Raw genomic sequence first — 12,415 nt, forward strand, 5'->3', positions numbered from 1 at the left:
GAGCTGAGTCACACTCCGGCAGTAACAGACTGCTCTGCATCCCGTACGACGAACCGTGGATCAAGGACCCTGCTCAGGACAACGAGGATTCACCGTGACCACCAGGAACCAGACCCCCCAGCTTTTTCAGGACGACACATAGTTACATAGTTTTGAAGGCTGAAGGAAGACCTTATGTCCATCTAGTTCAGCCTATTTTTAGTGCAGCTGTTTTGCATTGTTGATCCTGGGGAAGGCAAAAAAACCCCACAGAGTAGCAGCCAGTTTTCTCCATAGGGAAAAAAGTTCCTTCCCCAAAGCTGGGTCAACCATCTACCTATAATATTCTGTTACTCACAAGAAAAGCATCCATTCCTTTCTTAAATTCATTCAGTGAGTTGGCCATCACCACTTCTTCAGGAAGAGAATTCCAGAGTCTCACTGCTCTTACCGTGAAGAACCCTCTTCTATGCTGGTGCAGAAATTGTCTTTCCTCCAAACGAAGAGAATGCCCCCTTGTTCTTGTAACAGTCCTTGGTACAAACAGTTCATTGGAGAGATCTCTGTATTGCCCTCTGATATACTTGTACATATATATTAGGTCTCCCCTAAGTCTTCTCTTTTCTAGAGTAAATAGACCTAATTTTGATAACCTTTCTGGGTATTGTAGTGAACCAACTCCATTTATCATCTTAGTAGCCCGCCTTTGAACCCTTTCAAGTTCAGTAATGTCTTTCTTGAGCACCGGCGTCCAAAATTGCACACAATACTCCAAGTGTGGTCTGACGAGTGATTTGTACAGAGGGAGAATTAGGTTTTCATCTCGTGTCCCCAGACCTCTTCTAATGCATCCCATGACTCTATTTGCTTTGGTGGCAGCTGCCTGACACTGGGCACTCCAATTTAGCTTCTTATTGACTAAGATGCCTAAGTCTTTTTCCATGCCTGATTTCCCCAGCAGTTTCCCATTTAGTAAGTGATTGTAGCATCTGTTTCTCCTTCCCATGTGCATAACCTTACACTTATCTGTGTTAAACCTCATTTGCCATTTTTCAGCCCATTTCTCCAATTTACTCAAATCTGTCTGTAGTTGCAAACTGTCCTCCTTTGTGTTAACTACCTTACATAGTTTTGTATCATCTGCAAATACTGATATTTTACTGTGTAAGCCATCCACTAGATCATTAATAAATATATTAAATAGTAGGGGCCCAATACAGAACCCTGTGGTACCCCACTAGTAACCCTGGCCCAATCTGAGTATGCACCATTAATAACCACTCTGCTTTCTATCACTAAGCCAGCTACCTACCCATCTACACACATTTTCCCCTAGCCCAAGCTTTCTCATCTTACTTACCAATCTTTTATGTGGGACAGTGTCAAATGCTTTAGAGAAGTCGAGATAAATGACATCCAATGATTCTCCTTGGTCCATTTGAGAGCTTACATCCTCATAGAAGCTGATCAGGTTAGTTTGACAGGAGCGATCCTTCTTAAATCCATGTTGATGTGGAGTTAAACATTTCTTAACATTGAGATATTCCATAATGGTATCCCTTAGAAACCCTTCAAAAATTTTACCCACAACAGATGTTAAGCTTACCGGCCTATAGTTTCCAGGTTCCCTTTTACACCCCTTTTTGAATATTGGTACCACATTTGCTTGCCGCCAATCTACAGTATAGAAACAGGGTCTGTTCCTTTTGAGTCTTTAAATATAAGGAATAGAGGCCTGTCTATCACATTACTTAACTCCCTTAATACCCGAGGGTGAATGCCATCAGGGCCTGGTGATTTGTCAATTTTAATCTTACTAAGGCGGTTCTGCACTTCTTCCTGGGTTAGGCAGGTAATACTTAATGGGGAGTTTACATTATCACTCTGCATTTCCCCTGGCAAATCCTTTTCCTGTGTGAACACTGTTGAGAAAAAAGTATTTAAAACATTTGCTTTTCCCAAATCGCTCTCTATGATTTCATTGTTCTTTAAAGGGCTGACACCATCAATTTTAATCATTTTACTGTTTATATAATTAAAGAATAGGTTTGGGGTTTGTTTTACTTTCCTTAGCAATGAGTCTCTTAGTTTCCACTTTTGCTAATGTATTTGTTTTTTTTACACATTTTATTTTTTCTCTATAACTTTTTAATGCTTCTTCATTGCCTTCTTGTTTTAGCTTCTTAAATGCCTTGTTCTTGTTATTTATTGCCCTTTTTACATCCTTATTTAGCCACATTGGTGTTCTCCTGTTCCTAGCCCTTTTATTTCTGTACGGTATGGCTAGCTCGCAGTGGGTGTATAAAACTGATTTAAATATTTCCCATTTATTTTCTGTGCTCCTATTTTTGAGGACATTGTCCCAATCAATTCGGCGAAGGTCCTCTCTAAGCTGATCAAACTTTGCTTTCCTGAAATTCAGCTTTTTCGTAACCCCCTTCCAGGGCACCTTACCGAAGGACAAGTGGAATTGTATTATATTGTGGTCACTGTTCCCTAGGTGCCCATCGACTCGTACTTCTGTTATTCTATCTGGTAGACAGACTCCACCACCTTTCCTTTTTTTACGGTCCCTCCTAAACAAATCATATCATTGCAAGTTAGCCGCCCAGTCATAGCTGTCATCTAACCATGTCTCAGTTATTCCTACTATGTCGTATTTTTCCTCATACATTACCAACTCCACCAGGGACATCACTCGCCACTAGTGTAGGCGCCATCGTTGGAACCTACAGCTCTGCAGCCAGGAAGCTGGTGGACTGATAAGTTTACCCTTTCATGAACAGTTGCTTTACTTCATACTACCACACAGTGCCAATATCCCCTCCCTACCCACCCTGCTTAACCCATTATCTCCCTGCGTGGAGTATACCACTGTTAATAAATCTGTTGGCTCTTGCTCTGCCTCTTGCCCGTCACTGCATACAGCAACTTGTTCACATAGTTACACTAGATTAGTGAGATTTTAAAGAAGATTTTAATATGTGCTGATCAAGCTTTTTTGAAGAAGCATCAAGAAATGGCCAACTTGGGGCTGTAGATGCCAAGGCATAGATGTGATTGTTCAAGGAAGCTTAGTGCAGCAGATGCAAGTCACATAATGCTTACTTTTCTTTGAAAGCAGATGTTCAGCAGATTCATCAACTAAGAAATGATAGCAACTAGAACCTAGCTACATTTCATTTATATTTCAGTAAATGAAGTTGAGTACTTAAGGGTTAATGATGTCATCAATGTTGAAAAATACTGAGAAATGCTAGCAGATATTTATTCATTATGCAATATCATCAGGGAGGTCTCTGATTGGTTTCAAATGTATTCTGCAGCAGGATAATGGCTGCAAACATACAGCCAATTAAATTAAGAAGTGTCTTCAGTGTAAAGAAGAAAAAAGGAATCCTACAAGTGATGATATGGCCCCCACAAATCCCTTATATCAACATCGAGTCTGTCTAGGATTACATGGAGAAACAGAAGGATTTGCGTACATCCACGGAAGATCTGTGGTTAGTACTCGAAGATGTTTCGAATAAAATAACTTGCGTTTTAGCAAAAAATATGTGCAAGTGTACTTAGAAGTATCAATGTTGTTTTGAAGGCAATAAAACTGACACTAACCCTCGATTATCTCTCTCAAGATTTCCAGGAGGAAGAAATCTGAGTCCTGAGAATCCCCCACTGCTGCTGTGCGCAGAAGAAATGCAGGTAACTCATAACCTGTTTCAGAACAACAATTCAAGCTTGGTCTCAACGTGTGGTGCAGCAATGGCTCTGTACCCTCCAGAACTGTAAAAAACACAGGCCCGTATATCCCTGACCAAAAGTGAGGAGGGGAGTGGAGCTGGCATGGTTTCTCTGATGCCTCAGGGGCCTTTTTTTTCTCCGGCATCAGTACTTTGGTTTGGCGTGGAGAAGGGTGAGTCTAACATGCTGCGCAGCCATGATGGTGCTGATTATTCCCCTAATATCTTTGGAACTTTGACACAAACAGATTTACAAAGTTTCCATGTCCTGTTTAAAGCTTTACCCACCAGGCAAGATATGGACATTTTAATTGCTAGAGTGGAAGCTGCTAAAGAACAGGCAATTAGTTATTAGAAGATAACTAGAATCCTTATCTACAAAAACTCTGTCTATTGAGGAGATCTCAATCTCCTTGTCCGAGGAGCACCAGGCCGAGAAGGCTTTCCCTTGCATTATTATAAATATGTATATTATGTCTTCATTGAATGGCATGTCCAGCATCTCCTTCCTCCTGTGAGTCCCTTAGGGTTCGTATCTCAGTAATTCATAAACCTCAGAAAGATCCCTCACAATGCTCCAGTTACTGACCTACCTCCCTCTTAAATGTTGACATAAAACTATTTTCAAAGATACTTGCCACCAGACTATTCCCTTTGTTGCTGAATTCCATTCACCCAGACCAAGCTGATTTTATGATGGGTCGTGAGGCACGAGATAACACATCTAAATATATCAACCTTATATATAAAGCTAAATCATCTAATATGTCCTTAATGATCCTATCCATAGATGCTGAGAAAGACTTTGATAGGGTCAGTTGGGTATTTCTCAAGAAGATATATTACATAGTGTCCTCTCTTTTTTTGTATAGTGTCGTCACTTATTACATATTATCTACTCTTGGAATGTTTAATCCTGTCCTTTATTACATAGCAAAGTCTATTATTATATTATGTATAATTCTGGGTTTTAGTAAATCGTGGTTATTTTATGTATAGTGCACATATTACATAGTGTCGTCTCTAATAATGTATAACTCTGTCTCCTCTTACAAAGTGGCTATCTAATCTTATGTAGAAATGGACAAAATTGTTGTAGCCAAAAAACCCACAATGATCACAGAAATGCATTGAAACTGTCAAAAGTAATTTTCAATTTAATTTTACTGAAAATCAAGTAATGAAAGTCAGACATTGCTTTTGACATGTGATTCAACAGAAACATTTTTAAGTGCAAACTAATAAAAATGACCTGGACAAAAAATGATGGTATCCTTAATGTAATATTTTTTTGTACAACTTTTTGAGTTAATCATACCAAAAAAGGATTTCTGGAACTGTCAATTAGAGCACAGGTATTCTGGCCAATTCCTCATGAATAAGCTGTTACAGATGTCTTAAGTTTGAAGGGTGCCTTATTCAGACTATATGTTTTGGCTCCTTCCACAGATGTTCATTAGGATTTAGATCAGGGCTCATTGAAGAATAATCCAATGCTTTGCTCTCAGCCTTTCTTGGATATTTTTACCTGTGTGTTTTTGGTCATTAACCTGTTGAAAGACACATCACCTGCAACTCAGACCAAGCTTCCTGACAATGGGCAGCACATTTAAGTCCAGAGTGCCTTGATAATCTTTAGATTTAATTGTATTCTGCACAGATTCAAGACACCCTGTGGCAGATGCAGCAAAGCAGTCCCAAAACATAACCAGGTATCCTCCATGTTTCACAGTAGGTACAATGCTATTTTCTTTGTATACTGTTGTAAGGTGGCCAGGGTGGTAGTCATAGCGAGGGGCTGCTGTTCCAGCACACTCTGGCACTCTGCAAAGAAAAGATAATGTCCTGTCTGTTATGTGGTTTGTCTGTAGTGCACAACACTCACTTTTGAGACAGAGATCCCCTCAGGTCGCACAGTCCCAGTTCCAAATGTCACTGGAGCACCGGCCAGGGCAGTGGGGTACTCTGTACTGGGCCGCTTCTTAAAGGGGCAGTGTCACAACAGCGGTGACCCGGTCTGTGGCCCTGGGCGTCCAATAAAAGGGATGTATTTACAAGGGAATGAAAAATAAAGAGTTTTTGTAAAGAATTCGTGATGCCACCCGTGGTATCTGATCAATAGTAACCAGCGCTGCAGTTCACATCCGCTGGGACTGATGGTGATCCAGCAGAGGTGGTAAAGCTCTCCACAGGCAGAGCTGAGTCGCAGGGCAGATGGAAGATGTTGAGGGATAGATGGTGATGTAGTTTTGAGCAAGGGATGTAGCAGTGCTGAGAAGGTAACGCAGCAAGAATTCAAAGGACACAACAGAGTGCAGTTTCCTTTACCTTTTATGGAGCTTTGTAGGTACAGTCCAGGGTTCATGTTGCAATTGGTACAGGAGTTGGTCAGCCTGGAAGTGTGGCGACCCCTGAGGCTCAGTTGCCACAGAGGTACTGCACCTTCTCCTAAGGTGTGGTGCCCCACCATCCAGGTAAGTTGGAGGCTCCTGACCATGCTCCAACACTCGCACCCCACACAATAGAGTAGTTCAACAAAACCACATTGCGGCTCCTTGCTTAGAGAGAAGCAGAGCATCTTTGATGGTTCCCTGCTTGGAACACTAAACGTGCTGGGAGGTGGGTGGAGTTGAGAATACATAAAAGAGCGGGATGGTTTAGGATTACAGGTCAGTCAGTATGGGAGTCAGAGAGGAAGCCACTCGGAGAGGAGTGGGGATCCCTGGAAGAGGGATGGAGGAAGGAGTGCTGCAGCTGCCTCAGTAATCTGAGCCAGCTGGCACAGGAAAGGAAAGAAGGAGAAAAACATTGAACTGAAGCCTGAGCTTCCACAGGAGGGAAAGACAAGTACGGAATGTAGGAGTACAAGGGAACACAGAGGACATGGGTTAGAGGAAGAATCCTGCCTAGAAGTTCTAAGCGCAAGGCCGGGGCCCGGTCCCCGAGGTTGTATGGACACTAATGGTTCTGCAGCAGACACCGGTGGAGTAGTGGGCTGTAAATGCACTACTCCCATCTAAGACTTGGGGACACAACAGCAACTTGGATAGTGAGCCAGGACTCAGGAGTAGAGAGTCCCCAAAGCAGGCTACAGCTGTCTGCCGTACAAGTAGAGTTCTTGGGAACATCTGTCAGGAGGAACTCCAGTGTAACTCAGTACTAGGAGATCTTCACACTTAAAGGCGCTATAGAGGAGACGTTCAGAAAAGGCACATAAGTTGGCGGAGCATGGAAGGGAGCATTCCATCTTGCCTGTAGGTAGACAGAGTCTCTGACCCGGAGGACACGGCACAGAAGCGGGCATTGCAGACTGAGTAAAGCTTTGGAACTACATGCCCTGGTGTCCTCCATTCCTTCCTGCGTCCGTCCACCTGGCACTGCTACATCCCCTGCGTCGGACACTGCACCATCTAAGTGTCTCTTCACCTATCCTGCCCTGGGACAACAGCCCTGGCTGTGACGGGCTATAACATCATTGCTACACCACGCCATCTGTCCCAGAGGATCTGTCTGCAGCGTCGGCTTAACACCTCCCTTGCCGAACACCACAGGTGGCGTCACGAACTATTCCATTAACTACATTCCACCATTCACATCTTCCTTTTACTTGGGCGCACAGGGCTAGCAAGGAGACTTCACAACCCATCCGTGGCGGTCCGGGTCACCGCTGCTGTGACACATCCCACTGATACCGGCCCGGTATCGAGTACCCCACAGCCCTTTAGCATCCACGCAGCCTCGGACTCCGGCATCCGGTTTCCTGCGCTTGAGCTGGGGATGAGCTCTGCTTTAGCTCCAATCCCCTCAGCTCTTCTTCCCTGTCCATACTTCAACTCCCTAACTCCTTCATCCTCCTGACCAGAGAGAGCAGCCTCCCAGAAGTCGGGTTTAGAGCTTCCTCTGCTGGCCTGGAGCAGGAGCTGTGTTGTATGCTGGAACTATCTGATAAAGAGATACTTTCCTTGCTCCCAGGCATGACATCACTCTCCCTAGGAGGGAGGTAAGGCCACTGTGGCAACCGTACTCCTGGGGGCACCACATCACCACACACTGACTGACAGACTCCGAGTCCATTTTTTAACATACCAACTTTACTCAACAAGTTCAGTTCAGTGACAGATACTGCACAGTAATTCTCACTAGTCATAGTTCCTTCCAGATGCACTGTCCCTTGCCAGGAACTAATGCAGGGTATGACTTGACCCTGACACACCTTACACTGTCATGTCTCTGTTGTCGTGTGTCACACGACCAAGGGAGCCTTCCCTGTCCCTAATGCTAAGGACACCCTAGCTCTCCCTGTTCCCCAGATTACTTCTGATGGTGAAGATGCCAGGGTCACGTATCTTGCCTTTGCTCCTGATTCAGCCCTCAGTCTGTACCTTTCCTCAACAAGGAAAAGGGTAGTAGTAGTGTACTGTGATACACCAACCAGACTAACAAGGTAATACGAACATGGATAAGGGAAAATACCAATCATACAAATATACACACATAAACAGAAGTAAACACCGGGGAGTGGAGGATGTGGCCTAACCAAAGTAGAAGAAGAAAGGGAATTATCACACATTCAAAACCTAGCAACAGTCTCAAATAAATGCACCAAACGCCTTCTCCAATAACAACCGCTAAAAACCTCCAGCCATGAAGCAAAAGCTATATCTGTCAATTAGTGCTAGCCAGGGCCCAGTTTATAAAGGAGATGGGGTTAATATAGGAGATGGGAGTGGCTAACAGTGCACAGCTGAGAGCCTTAACCCAGGGACTCTCACCTGATTAGATTAACCCCTGCACTTCTAAAATAATTTTACACTGTTTAATATGAAGGTGAAGGGCTTCTAATCAGTGCAGGAGTAGGAGAAATCAGACACTGCGATCTGGCTCCTCTCGGTCACGGTAAACCTGTGACCTATGCTTCATTTTTGCATTTGAACATGGAATTGATGTGACTTGCCAAAATGCTCCAGTTATGTCTCGCCTGTGCTAAGGACATTCTTCCAAAGGCTTTGTACATTTTGGAAAATTCCAGTCTCACTCTTATAATTCGCTTTCTGCAGTAGTTTCCTCCTTGTTGGTCTACCACAGTAGACCATGAAGTCCATTTTGGCTAAGACAGCGACAGAAGTTGGGATCTGACACTGATGTAGCTTGATCTTGGAGTGTACCTCTAATCTCTTGAGATGTTGTTCTGGGCTATTTGGTTACTATTAGTGTATTCCGTCTATTCAATTTATTATGAATTTTCTTCTTGCAGCCACTTCCAGGGAGGTTAGCTACAATCTCATAGATCGTATACTTCTGAAGATATAAGCAACTATGGCAACAGGAACATCAAGCTGTTTGGAGATGGTCTTATAGCCTTTACCTTTAACATATTTGTTTAATTTTTTTTCTAATTTCCTGAGACAACAAGGATCACATACATGTGTGATGGCATCTCTCCAGGGTATTCCGACCAATAGCGTTTGAAAATTAATTAGCGTAGAATATGAGGCTTAAAAGTTAGCAATTTCACAGTTGTAATCAGTGCTGTGTTTTTCACTGACCCAATAATTTAAATGGGCAATTTTGATCCTTGACTTGGATCAAAAACAAATAGGTTTCTGTTTTTTTTTTGTGGTCAATCTGCAAAAATACATGGACATAAGAAAGGATCCAAAAGTATCAGGGTCCAAACGTATCATCGACCCGTGCTATTATCAGGGGGGGGGGATCTTGCAGCAAGTGTTGCATTTCTTGGCCCTAGGGAAAATGACGCTTTTCAATAATTCTGACTCTTGACATGTATACATCAGTCATGATGAAAACAGATTGCTACAAATTTTATCTCTGAAGCTCAATATTAGAGTTTGCTCCCTCCTCCTCTTGAAGTTGTATTGTACATTATTATAGTTATAGCCTCTACATGAGTGAAAGGTTTTAGCATTTCTGTATTCTCCACCATCTTATAGGTGATTATGAATGCAATACAATAATATTATAAATTATTATTGGAAGTTCTTATCATAGTACAGCACACTAAAGCCTTTTACAGGTAGCTGCATAGGACATAAAAGCAAAAAACTGGAGTTCAAGCAAAGGCTGTAACTATAGCAACCGACAGTAAGGATTTGAAAGCTATAAAGAGCATTTAGCATCGGGTCGCAGTTATTTGGTATGTCTGTCCAGTATTTCTATGTTCAGTTATAGCAAAAATGGACTTTTAATGCTCAAATGAACATTCGCCTTTGGGGGCTCTAATGTTATGGGAACCACAAATCTAAATTTCTTTTACACTAGAATATGTTACTATGTTAGAATTTGTCGTATGTTAATTATGGGGTTGAAATAATTTGAGAGGTTTGTGCAAATGTTAAGTCCTGCAGTACAAATTTGCATACATTGTGTTGGAGCTGCAGGCTTATACTAGTCTGTGTTGAGCAGACAGTAGATGACTCTGTGTGATGCCTTCTTCATGTAAGGGGTCGACCGGACCACGGGTACCTGCATGCCGGGTCCGGACCTGAAAGCGCTGCATCCCCTGTTTCCGGGGGGGGGGAGCTTGAGTGAGGTGGACATTCCCCTGCTGCCTGGGGAAAGCGATAGCGAGGGGCATACCTTCCTGCTGTCCGAGGGGGGCAGGGAGAGACGGAGGAACAGCGTGCGCAGCAGCGGGGGAATAACAGGAAAAAGCACGTGAAGCAGAGGAGTTTGGCGAGAACGCAGAGCAGTGCCTAGAGTGGTGGCGCGCTCTGCTTCCCCTTCCCCCACCACAGAGTACCGGCGCTGCAGCAGGGCCCCACAGTCTACAGAGGGACCGCTGCCAGGAGAGAAGCCGGGAGAGCCGCAGCAGTCCAGTGAGAAGGACTGTGGTGCTCAGGGAAGCCGGGTGTTCAGCAGCAGCCAGAGAGAGGAGTGCTGCGTCCTGGGAGCACTAGCATTACACAGGCCAGCGTCCGTGCAGCAGCCCCGCCATCAACAATGGGGACCAGAGAGAAGGAGTCATGCAGTGTGCCTGGCAACTACAGAGAGAAGGTGCAGTGTGCCGGTGACTACCAGAGATAAAGGCGCCACACGCTAAGTGTCCGTGAGTACTGCACATGTGCCACATAAGAGGGACCACATATGGTACTGACACTTGCGCCCTGACGTTGCCAGCAAATATTTACCAGACACTTGTGACCTGACTTTACCAGTGAATATAGTTGCAAAGCCACGTTGGGCTCATACAGGACTGTGGCCCCTACCCTTGTCAGCCACTGCAGTTTATGGACTAGGCCCAGTGGAAGGTACTGGAGACCGACCACTGCCGCCAGAAGACAGCATATTGTTGCCTACAGGACCGCGTTGGAAAAGACACCGCGCCAGCCGTTGTTGATGCTACTCACTTCGTGGACTTAGGAACCACTGACTTTCATCAGAACTGCCGTTATCTGAACCGTTGTCCTCCCACTGCCCCACTTTATCTTTTGAACTGTTTAATCTTCTGTTTAACCCTTTGCCTCCCTGCATGGAGTTTTCCCCTGTTAATAAATCTGTTAACCCTTGCTCTGCCTCCTGTCTGTCAATATATCCCGCGTACCTGCTCACATTCACAAGTCCGTTTTTTAAGGACCGAATGTATTCAATGGTGGTGTGCATGTCAGGTTTTTCACATGGACTGTGTGTCCTTTTGGAAAACCCACAGTTTTTTTGCGTGGCATGGACAAAATGCGTGCTACACACGTGCACACTGATGACACATGGATGACATCCATATGTCATCAGCGTGATACATACCGGTGTAAGGAGATGGACGATGGATGATTCAGCGGTAGGTGGCAATTGGCCTTGTTATGTTTGCAATCATTCCCTACCCACATGTGTTATGTTTACCACAATTTGTTCATATCTCTAGTAGTATATGCGTATTGCAATACCTCCGCCCCATGTAGTCTGAGTCCATTTTTCCCTGCACCTTCACAAGCTGAGTGTGACCCTGATCCCCGACATCATCTCAAGGTTGCCCCAGGTCATTTAGATGGAATCACAGGGAAGGGTATTTGCGGAAATCCACTGACCCGAGTATTACGCTCATGCTGTCCCTAGCAGCATCCTAGGCCTTGGACTTTACTCACTGCTGCTCACACACTCATTGGCCCCGTCACTTCCTCGACTGGCGACTAATAACACTCAATTCCCCTTTCCAAACTGGGCTGGCTGTTAACCCTCAACTAACTATATGCCTGTTTTGTTACTGGGCAAATGTCACCTACATTCTAGATCGTGACGTCTTGTGGCTGTTAGTTATTACTGCAGCCGCAGGGGAATTACAATTGTTATAACAAGGAAACATTTCAGGAACAAAACATTATTTACATTCTTTACCATAGTAGCATTGAGGTCTTCAGGAGGAACATGGCAGTGGGTCCATCTCCTTACACCGGTATGCATCACACAATTTTTTCTGCCCCCATTATTGTATCTGATCTATTTTAAATTATTTGTACTTAATAAAATGATTAATTTTAATGGGACTTTATGACTGCTTTCAGTTTTTTCTTAATATACTACTAGAGGTGAGGAAGACTTCCTAGGGCTAGGAAAGCCAGTGAGAGGGACATGTACAAGGGCTGAAGTTGTATGCGATGCTACACCAGGATCCACAGCTCAAACAAATTCTGGCTGAAAATACTGTTTGGTTTTCTGCCAGAAAATCTCCAACTTTAGGCACA

General features: G+C 43.9%; 1 long non-coding RNA gene across 1 annotated transcript in view; it reads left to right on the forward strand.

The window, feature by feature from the left end:
* The window catches only part of LOC141096636 (uncharacterized), a 61,744-nt gene extending 56,770 nt beyond the window's left edge, over positions 1-4,974 (forward strand). The window contains exons 2-3 of the long non-coding RNA XR_012233740.1: positions 3,306-3,485; positions 3,618-4,974. This is a non-coding gene — a long non-coding RNA (uncharacterized lncRNA). The remainder of the gene's footprint in view (positions 1-3,305; positions 3,486-3,617) is intronic.
* Positions 4,975-12,415: the final 7,441 nt, after the last annotated feature.

This window comes from Dendrobates tinctorius, unplaced genomic scaffold, assembly GCF_039654945.1.
Source record: "Dendrobates tinctorius isolate UK_male_01 unplaced genomic scaffold, ASM3965494v1 ptg000075l, whole genome shotgun sequence".
Taxonomy (NCBI): domain Eukaryota; kingdom Metazoa; phylum Chordata; class Amphibia; order Anura; family Dendrobatidae; genus Dendrobates; species Dendrobates tinctorius.